Raw genomic sequence first — 14,109 nt, 5'->3', positions numbered from 1 at the left:
TCCTGTTGTGCAGTGGTGCAGTGGTTGCACAGCCTTTCCTCTACATGGAGCCAGGTTTTCCTGTTGCCCAGTGGTTACACAGCCTTTCATCTACAGGGAGCCAGGTTTTCCTGTTGTGAAGTGGTGTAGTGGTTGCACAGCCTTTCCTCTACAGGGAGCCAGGTTTTCCTGTTGTGAAGTGGTTGCACAGCCTTTCCTCTACAGGGAGCCAGGTTTTCCTGTTGCCCAGTGGTTACACAGCCTTTCATCTACAGGGAGCCAGGTTTTCCTGTTGTGAAGTGGTGTAGTGGTTGCACAGCCTTTCCTCTACAGGGAGCCAGGTTTTCCTGTTGTGAAGTGGTTGCACAGCCTTTCCTCTACAGGGAGCCAGGTTTTCCTGTTGTGCAGTGGTTGCACAGCCTTTCCTCTACAGGGAGCCAGGTTTTCCTGTGGTGCAGTGGTTGCACAGCCTTTCCTCTACAGGGAGCCAGGTTTTCCTGTTGTGCCGTGGTGCAGTGGTTGCACAGCCTTTCCTCTACAGGGAGCCAGGTTTTCCAGTTGTGAAGTGGTGTAGTGGTTGCACAGCCTTTCCTCTACAGGGAGCCAGGTTTTCCTGTGGTGCAGTGGTTGCACAGCCTTTCCTCTACAGGGAGCCAGGTTTTCCTGTTGTGCCGTGGTGCAGTGGTTGCACAGCCTTTCCTCTACAGGGAGCCAGGTTTTCCTGTTGTGAAGTGGTGTAGTGGTTGCACAGCCTTTCCTCTACAGGGAGCCAGGTTTTCCTGTGGTGCAGTGGTTGCACAGCCTTTCCTCTACAGGGAGCCAGGTTTTCCTGTTGTGCCGTGGTGCAGTGGTTGCACAGCCTTTCCTCTACAGGGAGCCAGGTTTTCCTGTTGTGAAGTGGTGTAGTGGTTGCACAGCCTTTCCTCTACAGGGAGCCAGGTTTTCCTGTTGTGCAGTGGTTGCACAGCCTTTCCTCTACAGGGAGCCAGGTTTTCCTGTGTCTACCCTTCTCAATAGCAAGGCTGTTCTCACTGAGCCTGTACATTGTCAAGGTTTTTCTAAGGTTTTGATCAGTAACCAGGTCAAATAGTTTGCCACGGTGTTCTGTCGATTTAGGGCCAGATGGCACTGCATTTTGCTTTGTGCTTGTGTTTGTGTTTCCCAATAAGCAATATGGTTTTGTTTTTGTAATTTGTTTTATTCTGATTGATTGGATATTCTGGTCCTGAGACTTCAGTGTGTTAGTAGAACAGGTTAGTGAACTCAGCCCCAGGACCAGCTGGATGAGTGTGTTCAGTGTGTTAGTAGAACAGGTTAGTGAACTCAGGACCAGCTAGATGAGGGGACTGAGGCTTCAGTGTGCTAGTAGAACAGGTTTGTGAACTCAGCCCCAGGACCAGCTGGATGAGGGGACTGAGGCTTCAGTGTGTTAGCAGAACATGTTTGTGAACTGAGTCCCAGGACCAGTTGGATGAGGGGACTCTTTTCTTTGCTCAGCTCTTGGCATTGCAGGTCTTGGTAATGATATGAGAGGGGGTTACTGTATTTTAGATATTTCCAAAACTTAATTGCTCTTTTTGAGTTTTTATTATTAGTGGATATTGGGCTAATTCTGCCCTGCATGCATTGTTTGTAGTTTTCCTCTGGACATGTAGGATAATCTTACAGAACTCTGCATGCAGGGTTTCAATGGGGTGTGTTTCCTATTTGGTGAAATCTTGTTTTGGAAGTGGACTCCACACCTCGCTGCCATAAAGTACAATTGGTTCAATGACACATTGAATTAGTTTTAGCCAAATTTGCATTTTAATTTGAATTGGTTTTTTTAATGGCATAGAATGCCCTGTGTGCTTTCTCTCTCAGTTTGCCTTGATGACAGCTTTGCACACTCTTGGCATTCTCTCAACCAGCTTCATGAGGTAGTCATCTGGAATGCATTTCAGTTAACAGGTGTGCTTTCCTAAAACCTTTATGGCGCAGGGGTCCCGCTAGCGACCCACCTCGACAACATCCGGTGAAAATGCAGAGCACCAAATTCAAAATATAGAAAACATAATATTAAACCTTCATGATAATACAGGTGTCATACATGAATCTTTAGCTTAGAATCTTGGCAATCGAACCGCATCGTCGGATTTCAAAAAGTCTTTACGGCGAAAGCACAGCGTTCGATCATCTGAGGTCAGTGCCCACAACAGCATATTATCCAAACAAGCACAGGCGTCACAAAATCCCAAATAGCAATAAAATAAGTCACTTACCTTTTGAAGATCTTCCTCTGATCACAAGAGTCCCAGGAACACAATGAATGGTCGTTTTGTTAGATAAATTCCTTTCTTTATATCCCAAATAGTGCGTTTAGTAGGCGTCATTGAGTTCAGTAATCCACCCGTTCAGAATACAGACATAGGAGTTACAAAAGTTACCAGTAAAGTTTATCCAAACAAATCAAGCAATGTTTCTAATTTATTATTCTAATATCTAAATAATCGATAATATTTCATACGGAGCAAACTATTTTCAATAGGAAAGGAAAAGAACGCAGCGCAATGGGACTTCCTGAGGATAAACAACTCTTCCTCGTTAGTTTTTCTGAATACAAGCCTGAAAACATGTATAAAGACTGTTGACATCTAGTGGAAGCCATAGGAACTGCAATTTGGGAGGTGGAAGTCTTTGGTTTCAATAGCTTAAGCTTGGAATTGGCTGGCAGGTCAACAGAAATGTGTCCTCAGGTTTTCGCCTGCCAAATCAGTTCTGTTATACTCACATAATTTTAATAGTTTTAGAAACTTTAGAGTGTTTTCTATCCAATACTGCAACGCATATGCATATCCTAGCTTCTGGGCCTGAGTAACAGGCAGTTTACTTTGGACACCTCAGTCATCCAAAATTCTGAATATTGCCCCCTATCCCTAACAAGTTCATTTGTGGAATTTATTTTCTTCTTAATGCGTTTGACACTAAGTTTTGTTGTGACAAGGTAGGGGTGGTATACAGAAGATAGCCCTATTTGGTAAAAGACCAAGTCCATATTATTACAAGAACAACTCAAATAAGCAAAGAGAAACGACAGTCCATCATTACTTTAAGACATGAAGGTCAGTCAATAGGGAAAATGTCAAGAACTTTGAACGTTTCTTGAAGTGCAGTCGCAAAAACCATCAAGCGCTATGATGAAACTGGCTTTCATGTGGACCACCACAGGAAAGGAAGACCCAGAGTTACCTCTGCTGCAGAGGATAAGTTCATTAGAGTTACCAGCCTCAGAAATTTCATCCCAAATAAATGCTTCACAGAGTTCAAGTAACAGACACATCTCAACATCAACTGTTCAGAAGAGACTGTGTGAATCAGGTCTTCAATGGTTGAATTGCTGCAAAGAAACCACTACTAAAGAATACCAATAATAAGAAGAGACTTGCTTTGGCCAAGAAACACAAGCAATGGACAATCCCCGTTGGAAATTTGTCCTTAGGTCTGTAGTCCAAATTGGAGAGGAGGAGGTGTGGGGGTGCTTTGCTGGTGACACTGTTTTTCAACAGCACAATCACCCAAAACACACCTCCAGACTGTGTAAGGGCTATTTGACCAAGAAGGAGAGTGATGGAGTGCTGCATCGGATGACCTAGCCTCCACAATCACCCGACCTCAACCCAAATTGATATGGTTTGTGATGAATCAGACCACAGAGTGAAGGAAAAGCAACCAAACAAGTCCCATAGGGAGATGAATGATTGGGAATCCCGCAGGGAGCTGAGTGATTTGGAATCCTGCAGGGAGCTGAGTGATTGGGAATCCTGCAGGGAGTTGAGTGATTGGGAGTCCCACAGGTAGCTGAGTGATTGGGAGTCCCGCAGGGAGCTGAGTGATTGGGAGTCCCGCAGGGAGCTGAGTGATTGGGAGTCCCGCAGGGAGCTGAGTGATTGGGAGTCCCGCAGGGAGCTGAGTGATTGGGAGTCCCGCAGGGAGCTGTGTGATTGGGAGTCCCGCAGGGAGCTGTGTGATTGGGAGTCCCGCAGGGAGCTGTGTGATTGGGAGTCCCGCAGGGAGCTGAGTGATTGGGAGTCCCGCAGGGAGATGAGTGATGGGGCCCATTGGTGCCCAGCCCTGATGTCAAATCAAATCAAATCAAATCAAATTTTATTTGTCACATACACATGGTTAGCAGATGTTAATGCGAGTGCAACGAAATGCTTGTGCTTCTAGTTCCGACAATGCAGTAATAACGAGCAAGTAATCTAACAATTCCAAAAAATAAATAAATAAATAAATAAATAAATAAAATAAAATACTGTCTTATACACAGTGTAAGGGGATAAAGAATATGTACATAAGGATATATGAATGAGTGATGGTACAGAGCATCATAGGCAAGATACGGTAGATGATATCGAGTACAGTATATACATATGAGATGAGTATGTAAACCAAGTGGCATAGTTAAAGTGGCTAGTGATACATGTATTACATAAGGATGCAGTCGGTGATATAGAGTACAGTATCTACGTATGCATATGAGATGAATAATGTAGGGTAAGTAACATTATATAAGGTAGCATTGTTTAAAGTGGCTAGTGATATATTTACATTTCCCATCAATTCCCATTATTAAAGTGGCTGGAGTAGAGTCAGTGTCATTGACAGTGTGTTGGCAGTAGCCACTCAATGTTAGTGGTGGCTGTTTAACAGTCTGATGGCCTTGAGATAGAAGCTGTTTTTCAGTCTCTCGGTCCCAGCTTTGATGCACCTGTACTGACCTCGCCTTCTGGATGACAGCGGGGTGAACAGGCAGTGGCTCGGGTGGTTGATGTCCTTGATGATCTTTATGGCCTTCCTGTAGCATCGGGTGGTGTAGGTGTCCTGGAGGGCAGGTAGTTTGCCCCCGGTGATGCGTTGTGCAGACCTCACTACCCTCTGGAGAGCCTTACGGTTGAGGGCGGTGCAGTTGCCATACCAGGCGGTGATACAGCCCGCCAGGATGCTCTCGATTGTGCATCTGTAGAAGTTTGTGAGTGCTTTTGGTGACAAGCCGAATTTCTTCAGCCTCCTGAGGTTGAAGAGGCGCTGCTGCGCCTTCCTCACGATGCTGTCTGTGTGAGTGGACCAATTCAGTTTGTCTGTGATGTGTATGCCGAGGAACTTAAAACTTGCTACCCTCTCCACTACTGTTCCATCGATGTGGATGGGGGTGTTCCCTCTGCTGTTTCCTGAAGTCCACAATCATCTCCTTAGTTTTGTTGACGTTGAGCGTGAGGTTATTTTCCTGACACCACACTCCGAGGGCCCTCACCTCCTCCCTGTAGGCCGTCTCGTCGTTGTTGGTAATCAAGCCTACCACTGTTGTGTCGTCCGCAAACTTGATGATTGAGTTGGAGGCGTGCATGGCCACGCAGTCGTGGGTGAACAGGGAGTACAGGAGAGGGCTCAGAACGCACCCTTGTGGGGCCCCAGTGTTGAGGATCAGCGGGGAGGAGATGTTGTTGCCTACCCTCACCACCTGGGGCGGCCCGTCAGGAAGTCCAGAACCCAGTTGCACAGGGCGGGGTCGAGACCCAGGGTCTCGAGCTTGATGACGAGCTTGGAGGGTACTATGGTGTTGAATGCCGAGCTGTAGTCGATGAACAGCATTCTCACATAGGTATTCCTCTTGTCCAGATGGGTTAGGGCAGTGTGCAGTGTGGTTGAGATTGCATCGTCTGTGGACCTATTTGGGCGGTAAGCAAATTGGAGTGGGTCTAGGGTGTCAGGTAGGGTGGAGGTGATATGGTCCTTGACTAGTCTCTCAAAGCACTTCATGATGACGGATGTGAGTGCTACGGGCGGTAGTCGTTTAGCTCAGTTACCTTAGCTTTCTTGGGAACAGGAACAATGGTGGCCCTCTTGAAGCATGTGGGAACAGCAGACTGGTATAGGGATTGATTGAATATGTCCGTAAACACACCGGCCAGCTGGTCTGCGCATGCTCTGAGGGCGCGGCTGGGGACGCCGTCTGGGCCTGCAGCCTTGCGAGGGTTAACACGTTTAAATGTCTTACTCACTTCGGCTGCAGTGAAGGAGAGACCGCATGTTTTCGTTGCAGGCCGTGTCAGTGGCACTGTATTGTCCTCAAAGCGGGCAAAAAGTTATTTAGTCTGCCTGGGAGCAAGACATCCTGGTCCGTGACTGGGCTGGGTTTCTTCCTGTAGTCCGTGATTGACTGTAGACCCTGCCACATGCCTCTTGTGTCTGAGCCGTTGAATTGAGATTCTACTTTGTCTCTGTACTGGCGCTTAGCTTGTTTGATAGCCTTGCGGAGGGAATAGCTGCACTGTTTGTATTCAGCCATGTTACCAGACACCTTGCCCTGATTAAAAGCAGTGGTTCGTGCCTTCAGTTTCACACGAATGCTGCCATCAATCCACGGTTTCTGGTTAGGGAATGTTTTAATCGTTGCTATGGGAACGACATCTTCAACGCACGTTCTAATGAACTCGCACACCGAATCAGCGTATTCGTCAATGTTGTTGTCTGACGCAATACGAAACATCTCCCAGTCCACGTGATGGAAGCAGTCTTGGAGTGTGGAGTCAGCTTGGTCGGACCAGCGTTGGACAGACCTCAGCGTGGGAGCTTCTTGTTTTAGTTTCTGTCTGTAGGCAGGGATCAACAAAATGGAGTCGTGGTCAGCTTTTCCGAAAGGGGGGCGGGGCAGGGCCTTATATGCGTCGCGGAAGTTAGAGTAACAATGATCCAAGGTCTTTCCACCCCTGGTTGTGCAATCGATATGCTGATAAAATTTAGGGAGTCTTGTTTTCAGATTAGCCTTGTTAAAATTGGGAGTCCCGCAGGGAGCTGTGTGATTGGGAGTCCCGCAGGGAGCTGTGTGATTGGGAGTCCCGCAGGGAGCTGAGTGATTGGGAGTCCCGCAGGGAGATGAGTGATGGGGCCCATTGGTGCCCAGCCCTGATGTCTCCACTGCACCGCGTGCGTTACAACCCACCAGCGGCCGTGTCCTCAAAAATGCAGTTCTGCAAATGCAAAGAGCAAACCAGTCACCTTTCGGCAAAATTCGCCATTTTGAATCTAAAATAGGTGACCTAAGTGATTGTGTAGATCCGATTACAAAAGTTTGGAGGGGTGGGTGGATCACTGCTGGTTCAGCCAGTCATTTGCATAACAGCAGAATGCAGCATGTGACTGAAGAAAGAAGAGATTTACCAGTTTACTAGTTACAGCATCACTGCGCACTCTGGTAAGGCAGCTTGTCAGTTACAGCAGCGCGTCCCCTGAACGATAACATAGAGGTAACAGGTGAGAAGCCTGACCACGGAGACGGGGTGAGAAGGTGATGAAGCGTACTTATTGAGCTATAACCGAAAAACTGGCATTTGGAAAGTTTGAGGTGAGGGAGACAGTGTGGTGGAGCAATTATTAGCCCTGTTAAGTATCTTGCTAGCTGGATCGAATTCTCTGTTAGCTAGCCAGAGAAATGTTGAGCAACATTAGCAAACTCATCTGATCAAATAATTGAGTTTATTAACAAGCTAATTTTCACACCATAAAGTCAGACAGCTAACGTTAGCTAGCTAACGTTCCTTGCCGGTGTTGTGCTGAAAAGCTTCCCCCTGCCTGAATCCCCCCCCCCTTTCGCGTGAATGCACACGCACTCAATTCTTCATTGCTGCGACTTGCTTGCTAGTTGGGATTTCTGATCACGTTAGGCTGCGTTTCATTTTTTTTTTATGTCGGTTTGATCGCGGGGAGGCACTAGTAATGTCTGCAGTTTTTGGGTTGGCCATTTGTTTCAAGTGAATTAGTCTATAAATAAACCTCTGACAAAATTCTTCATCTCTCCCATGTCTTATTCAACTAGTAGTAGTTCTGAAATGTTTATTGCTTGCCTACATTTTACTCCCTCCTCTATGTTTAATATAACACACATACATCAATTATTCATTTTGGTTGCCTATCCTGACGTGACGTCTGTTCTATAGAAAATATTTGACTCTAGTCACAAAATTAAGGAAATTAGGTTTGGGGAGGATTTTGGCGAAACCCTTGTATCTTGGGACTGCAAGGCCTGGCATACTTCTGAATTGTTTTGGTAGATCATGTTAACATTTTACTGCTTATACAAATTCATACTCGTAAAAATGTGCCTTTTAGAAGTGAACAAGCAATTACCCAGTTAGTGTCTTGCTCATTATTGTCCACCTCACCACAGAAATGGCACAGTTGGCTCAGGTCATCTAGCAAAACATCATGTCAAGTAGTCTATACATCGTTACATGTATTTTTCAGAGCGAACAGGGAACAAGGGAAAAGTATAGGTTTCTTGTAGCAGAATTATTTCAATACATGTGTTTTAGTGGCCATCTAGTCAGAAGTTGGATCAAAGATAACCTTGAAAGATCCATAAAAAATATTGTTTTTATCCACAAATATATAAATTTAGAAATTGAACATACCAATGTTTTGGAGGAGAGTGACTGCTATTTCTTCTCTCATGATGTTAACATCTTTGTCCGTATTTGGAAAGACAATCGACTCCCCAGCAAACTGGGGAAAAAGATTTGATGGGCATTTCAGTTTTCCCCAACAGAATGTTACCCTTAAGATTCTAATTCACAAGGACACAACGACACAGCTATAATGTAATTTGACAGTTCTGTTTTGCCTTTCAGTCAGTATACTTTCAGTAGGTTAATTGTACATGACTTATACTCTCATACTTACTTTCAAGGCAAAGACCCCTCAAGAAGTAACATCTTGTCCACATGGGTGAGGAAGGGTACCACACGCCCATCTGGAGATATTGCACCCCTTCTCTCTCAGGAATGATCTGAACATCTATGTTAATATAAGTACAGAATTTGGAATTACTTTATTGATTACAATATAGAGATTAATAACAGTATAGCATTTCAAAGACTTTATTGATTCCATTGTATTTAAAAATAAATGAAAAGCAGTTTACCTTGTTTACCCTGGCATCTTTTTACCTTTCTGGAACTTTTCCCCGTTGGGTTGAGGAACAGAGCCTTACTGCCTCATTGGGTCGAGGGACAGAGCCTTTACTGCCCCATTGGGTCGAGGAACAGAGCCTTACTCCCCCATTGGGTCGAGGAACAAAGCCTTACTCCCCCATTGGGTCGAGGAGCAGAGCCTTACTCCCCCATTGGGTCGAGGAGCAGAGTCTTACTGACCCATTGGGTCGAGGAACAGGGCCTTACTGCCCCATTGGGTCGAGGAACAGAGCCTTACTGCCCATTGGGTTGAGGAACAGGGCCTTACTGCCCCATTGGGTCAAGGAACAGGGCCTTACTGCCACTTTGGGTTGAGGAACAGGGCCTTACTGCCCCTTCGGGTTGAGGAACAGGGCCTTACTGCCCCTTTGGGTTGAGGAACAGGGCCTTACTGCCCCATTGGGTCAAGGAACAGAGCCTTACTGCCTCATTGGGTCGAGGACAGAGCCTTTACTGCCCCATTGGGTCGAGGAACAGAGCCTTACTCCCCCATTGGGTCGAGGAACAAAGCCTTACTCCCCCATTGGGTCGAGGAGCAGAGCCTTACTCCCCCATTGGGTCGAGGAGCAGAGTCTTACTGACCCATTGGGTCGAGGAACAGGGCCTTACTGCCCCATTGGGTCGAGGAACAGAGCCTTACTGCCCATTGGGTTGAGGAACAGGGCCTTACTGCCCCATTGGGTCGAGGAACAAATCAAATCAAATCAAATTTATTTATATAGCCCTTCGTACATCAGCTGATATCTCAAAGTGCTGTACAGAAACCCAGCCTAAAACCCCAAACAGCAAGCAATGCAGGTGTAGAAGCACGGTGGCTTGGAAAAACTCCCTAGAAAGGCCAAAACCTAGGAAGAAACCTAGAGAGGAACCAGGCTATGTGGGGTGGCCAGTCCTCTTCTGGCTGTGCCGGGTGGAGATTATAACAGAACATGGCCAAGATGTTCAAATGTTCATAAATGACCAGCATGGTCGAATAATAATAAGGCAGAACAGTCAGGTGGAAGTTGAAACTGGAGCAGCAGCATGGCCAGGTGGACTGGGGACAGCAAGGAGTCATCATGTCAGGTAGTCCTGGGGCATGGTCCTAGGGCTCAGGTCAGTTGAAACTGGAACAGCAGCATGGCCAGGTGGACTGGGGACAGCAAGGAGTCATCATGTCAGGTAGACCTGGAGCTCAGGTCCTAGGGCTCAGGTCCTCCGAGAGAGAGAAAGAAAGAGAGAAGGAGAGAATTAGAGAACGCACACTTAGATTCACACAGGACACCGAATAGGACAGGAGAAGTACTCCAGATATAACAAACTGACCCCAGCCCCCGACACATAAACTACTGCAGCATAAATACTGGAGGCTGAGACAGGAGGGGTCAGGAGACACTGTGGCCCCATCCGAGGTCACCCCGGACAGGGCCAAACAGGAAGGATATAACCCCACCCACTTTGCCAAAGCACAGCCCCCACACCACTAGAGGGATATCTTCAACCACCAACTTACCATCCTGAGACAAGGCTGAGTATAGCCCACAAAGATCTCCGCCACGGCACAACCCAAGGGGGGCGCCAACCCAGACAGGATGACCACAACAGTGAATCAACCCACTCAGGTGACGCACCCCCTCCAGGGACGGCATGAGAGAGCCCCAGTAAGCCAGTGACCCAGCCCCTGTAATAGGGTTAGAGGCAGAGAATCCCAGTGGAAAGAGGGGAACCGGCCAGGCAGAGACAGCAAGGGCGGTTCGTTGCTCCAGAGCCTTTCCGTTCACCTTCCCACTCCTGGGCCAGACTACACTCAATCATATGACCCACTGAAGAGATGAGTCTTCAGTAAAGACTTAAAGGTTGAGACCGAGTTTGCGTCTCTGACATGGGTAGGCAGACCGTTCCATAAAAATGGAGCTCTATAGGAGAAAGCCCTGCCTCCAGCTGTTTGCTTAGAAATTCTAGGGACAATTAGGAGGCCTGCGTCTTGTGACCGTAGCGTACGTGTAGGTATGTACGGCAGGACCAAATCAGAGAGATAGGTAGGAGCAAGCCCATGTAATGCTTTGTAGGTTAGCAGTAAAACCTTGAAATCAGCCCTTGCTTTGACAGTGTAGAGAGGCTAGCACTGGAGTAATATGATCAAATTTTTTGGTTCTAGTCAGGATTCTAGCAGCCGTATTTAGCACTAACTGAAGTTTATTTAGTGCTTTATCCGGGTAGCCGGAAAATAGAGCATTGCAGTAGTCTAACCTAGAAGTGACAAAAGCATGGATTAATTTTTCTGCATCATTTTTGGACAGAAAGTTTCTGATTTTTGCAATGTTACGTAGATGGAAAAAAGATGTCCTTGAAATGGTCTTGATATGTTCTTCAAAAGAGAGATCAGGGTCCAGAGTAACGCCGAGGTCCTTCACAGTTTTATTTGAGACGACTGTACAACCATTAAGATTAATTGTCAGATTCAACAGAATATCTCTTTGTTTCTTGGGACCTAGAACAAGCATCTCTGTTTTGTCCGAGTTTAATAGTAGAAAGTTTGCAGCCATCCACTTCCTTATGTCTGAAACACATGCTTCTAGCGAGGGCAATTTTGGGGCTTCACCATGTTTCATTGAAATGTACAGCTGTGTGTCATCCGCATAGCAGTGAAAGTTTACATTATGTTTTCGAATAACATCCCCAAGAGGTAAAATATATAGTGAGAACAATAGTGGTCCTAAAACGGAACCTTGAGGAACACCGAAATTTACAGTTGATTTGTCAGAGGACAAACCATTCACAGAGACAAACTGATATCTTTCCGACAGATAAGATCTAAACCAGGCCAGAACTTGTCCGTGTAGACCAATTTGGGTTTCCAATCTCTCCAAAAGAATGTGGTGATCGATGGTATCAAAAGCGGCACTAAGGTCTAGGAGCACGAGGACAGATGCAGAGCCTCGGTCCGATGCCATTAAAATGTCATTTACCACCTTCACAAGTGCCGTCTCAGTGCTATGATGGGGTCTAAAACCAGACTGAAGCATTTCGTATACATTGTTTGTCTTCAGGAAGGCAGTGAGTTGCTGAGCAACAGCCTTCTCTAAAATCTTTGAGAGGAATGGAAGATTCGATATAGGCCGATAGTTTTTTATATTTTCTGGGTCAAGGTTTGGCTTTTTCAAGAGAGGCTTTATTACTGCCACTTTTAGTGAGTTTGGTACACATCCAGTGGATAGAGAGCCGTTTATTATGTTCAACATAGGAGGGCCAAGCACAGGAAGCAGCTCTTTCAGTAGTTTAGTTGGAATAGGGTCCAGTATGCAGCTTGAAGGTTTAGAGGCCATGATTATTTTCATCATTGTGTCAAGAGATATAGTACTAAAACACTTGAGCGTCTCTCTTGATCCTAGGTCCTGGCAGAGTTGTGCAGACTCAGGACAACTGAGGTTTGGAGGAATACGCAGGTTTAAAGAAGAGTCCGTAATTTGCTTTCTAATAATCATAATCTTTTCCTCAAAGAAGTTCATGAATTTATCACTGCTAAAGTGAAAGTCATCCTCTCTTGGGGAATGCTGCTTTTTAGTTAGCTTTGCGACAGTATCAAAAAGGAATTTCGGATTGATTGGAACAGAGCCTTACTGCCCCATTGGGTCGAGGAACAGGGCCTTACTCCCCCATTGGGTCGAGGAACAGAGCCTTACTCCCTCATTGGGTCAAGGAGCAGAGCCTTACTGCCCCATTGGGTCAAGGAGCAGAGCCTTACTGCCCCATTGGGTCGAGGAACAGAGCCTTACTGCCCCATTGGGTCGAGGAACAGAGCCTTACTGCCCCGATTGGGTCGAGGAACAGAGCCTTACTGCCCATTGGGTTGAGGAACAGGGCCTTACTGCCCCATTGGGTCGAGGAACAGAGCCTTACTGCCCATTGGGTTGAGGAACAGGGCCTTACTGCCCCATTGGGTCGAAGAACAGAGCCTTGCTGGCCCGTTGGGTCCAGGAACAGGGCCTTACTGCCACATTACATACAACAAAAACATGGAGGACCACACATTCTCCCGTCAAGTTCGCTTTTTATGAATCCAAAAGTTTGCTTAGAAAGTGGTCTTCTTTGTATAAATGTTTATAAATGAGGCCCCTGGTCAGTAATTGGGGAGTCCAGTGGATTTGATGGTCCTTTATAGCTTTTTCTAATCCATTAAACGTCTCGTGAATTTGGCGTTGTTCTACATTTGTGTCAATTTGAACGGTGTTGTAGAGTATTTTAAAATGGGTTGTCCATATGTCACCATTTTGTATCGCTAATTCCTCGTTTAGATTTGAGTTTTTTCTCCCAATTTTGCCAAAGTTGTTTGTGTTTATGGACTCCTCAATTAGTGTCAGCTGCTTACTGTATTACTGTGCTTTTCTTGGTTCTCAGTGTTTATAGAGTTTTTTAAAGTTTTCACAATAATTAGTCTCTCTCTCTCAGCTCTTTCTGTCTCTGTCTCAGCTCTCTCTCGCTCTCTCTCAGCTCTCTCTCCCTCTCTCTCTTAGCTCTTTCTCACTCTCTCTGAGCTCTCTCCCGCTTTCTCTCAGCTCTCTTTTCTCTCTCGCTCTCTCTCGGTTTCAGCTCTCTCTCTCTCTGCCTCTGTCTCCGAGTAGAGTAAAGGAGACTGGAGATGCCATAATGTCTCTGTTCCCCTCTTCTCTCTCACAGCTATGGCCTTTTTTTCATGGCCTGTCTTCTTCGTCATACATCTCATTTATCCAAAGCCTTCCTTTAGGTCTCATAAGAGCTTCTCATTGGATGGTTCTGTGATGTATGAGGAGGAGAACAGAACAGAGAGCTTTCAGGCAGTTAAGAGGCTTTTTCTCTACAGATTCAGGCTTAGTTGGTTAGTTATCCGTGATTGGTTAAACATGCTGAAAAAGAGTTGTCCATAGGGTTTCCACAGTTTCTGTGAACACATCAATCCCAGTCATGTTGAAAGATTATTTCAATTTATACTAAGAGCTATGAGACTCGAAACTGAGACATCCTGTTTCCATTGATAATATGTTTCTACAAGTTGATTAGAGTCAACCTGTGGTAAATTCAATTGAAGTTTGCAGACGACACAACAGTAGTAGGCCTGATTACCATTAATGACGAGACAGCCTACGGGGAGGAGGTGAGGGCCCTT

Source organism: Oncorhynchus tshawytscha, unplaced genomic scaffold (assembly GCF_018296145.1).
Source record: "Oncorhynchus tshawytscha isolate Ot180627B unplaced genomic scaffold, Otsh_v2.0 Un_contig_4797_pilon_pilon, whole genome shotgun sequence".
NCBI lineage: Eukaryota > Metazoa > Chordata > Actinopteri > Salmoniformes > Salmonidae > Oncorhynchus > Oncorhynchus tshawytscha.
Note: the sequence above shows the minus strand (reverse complement) of the source record.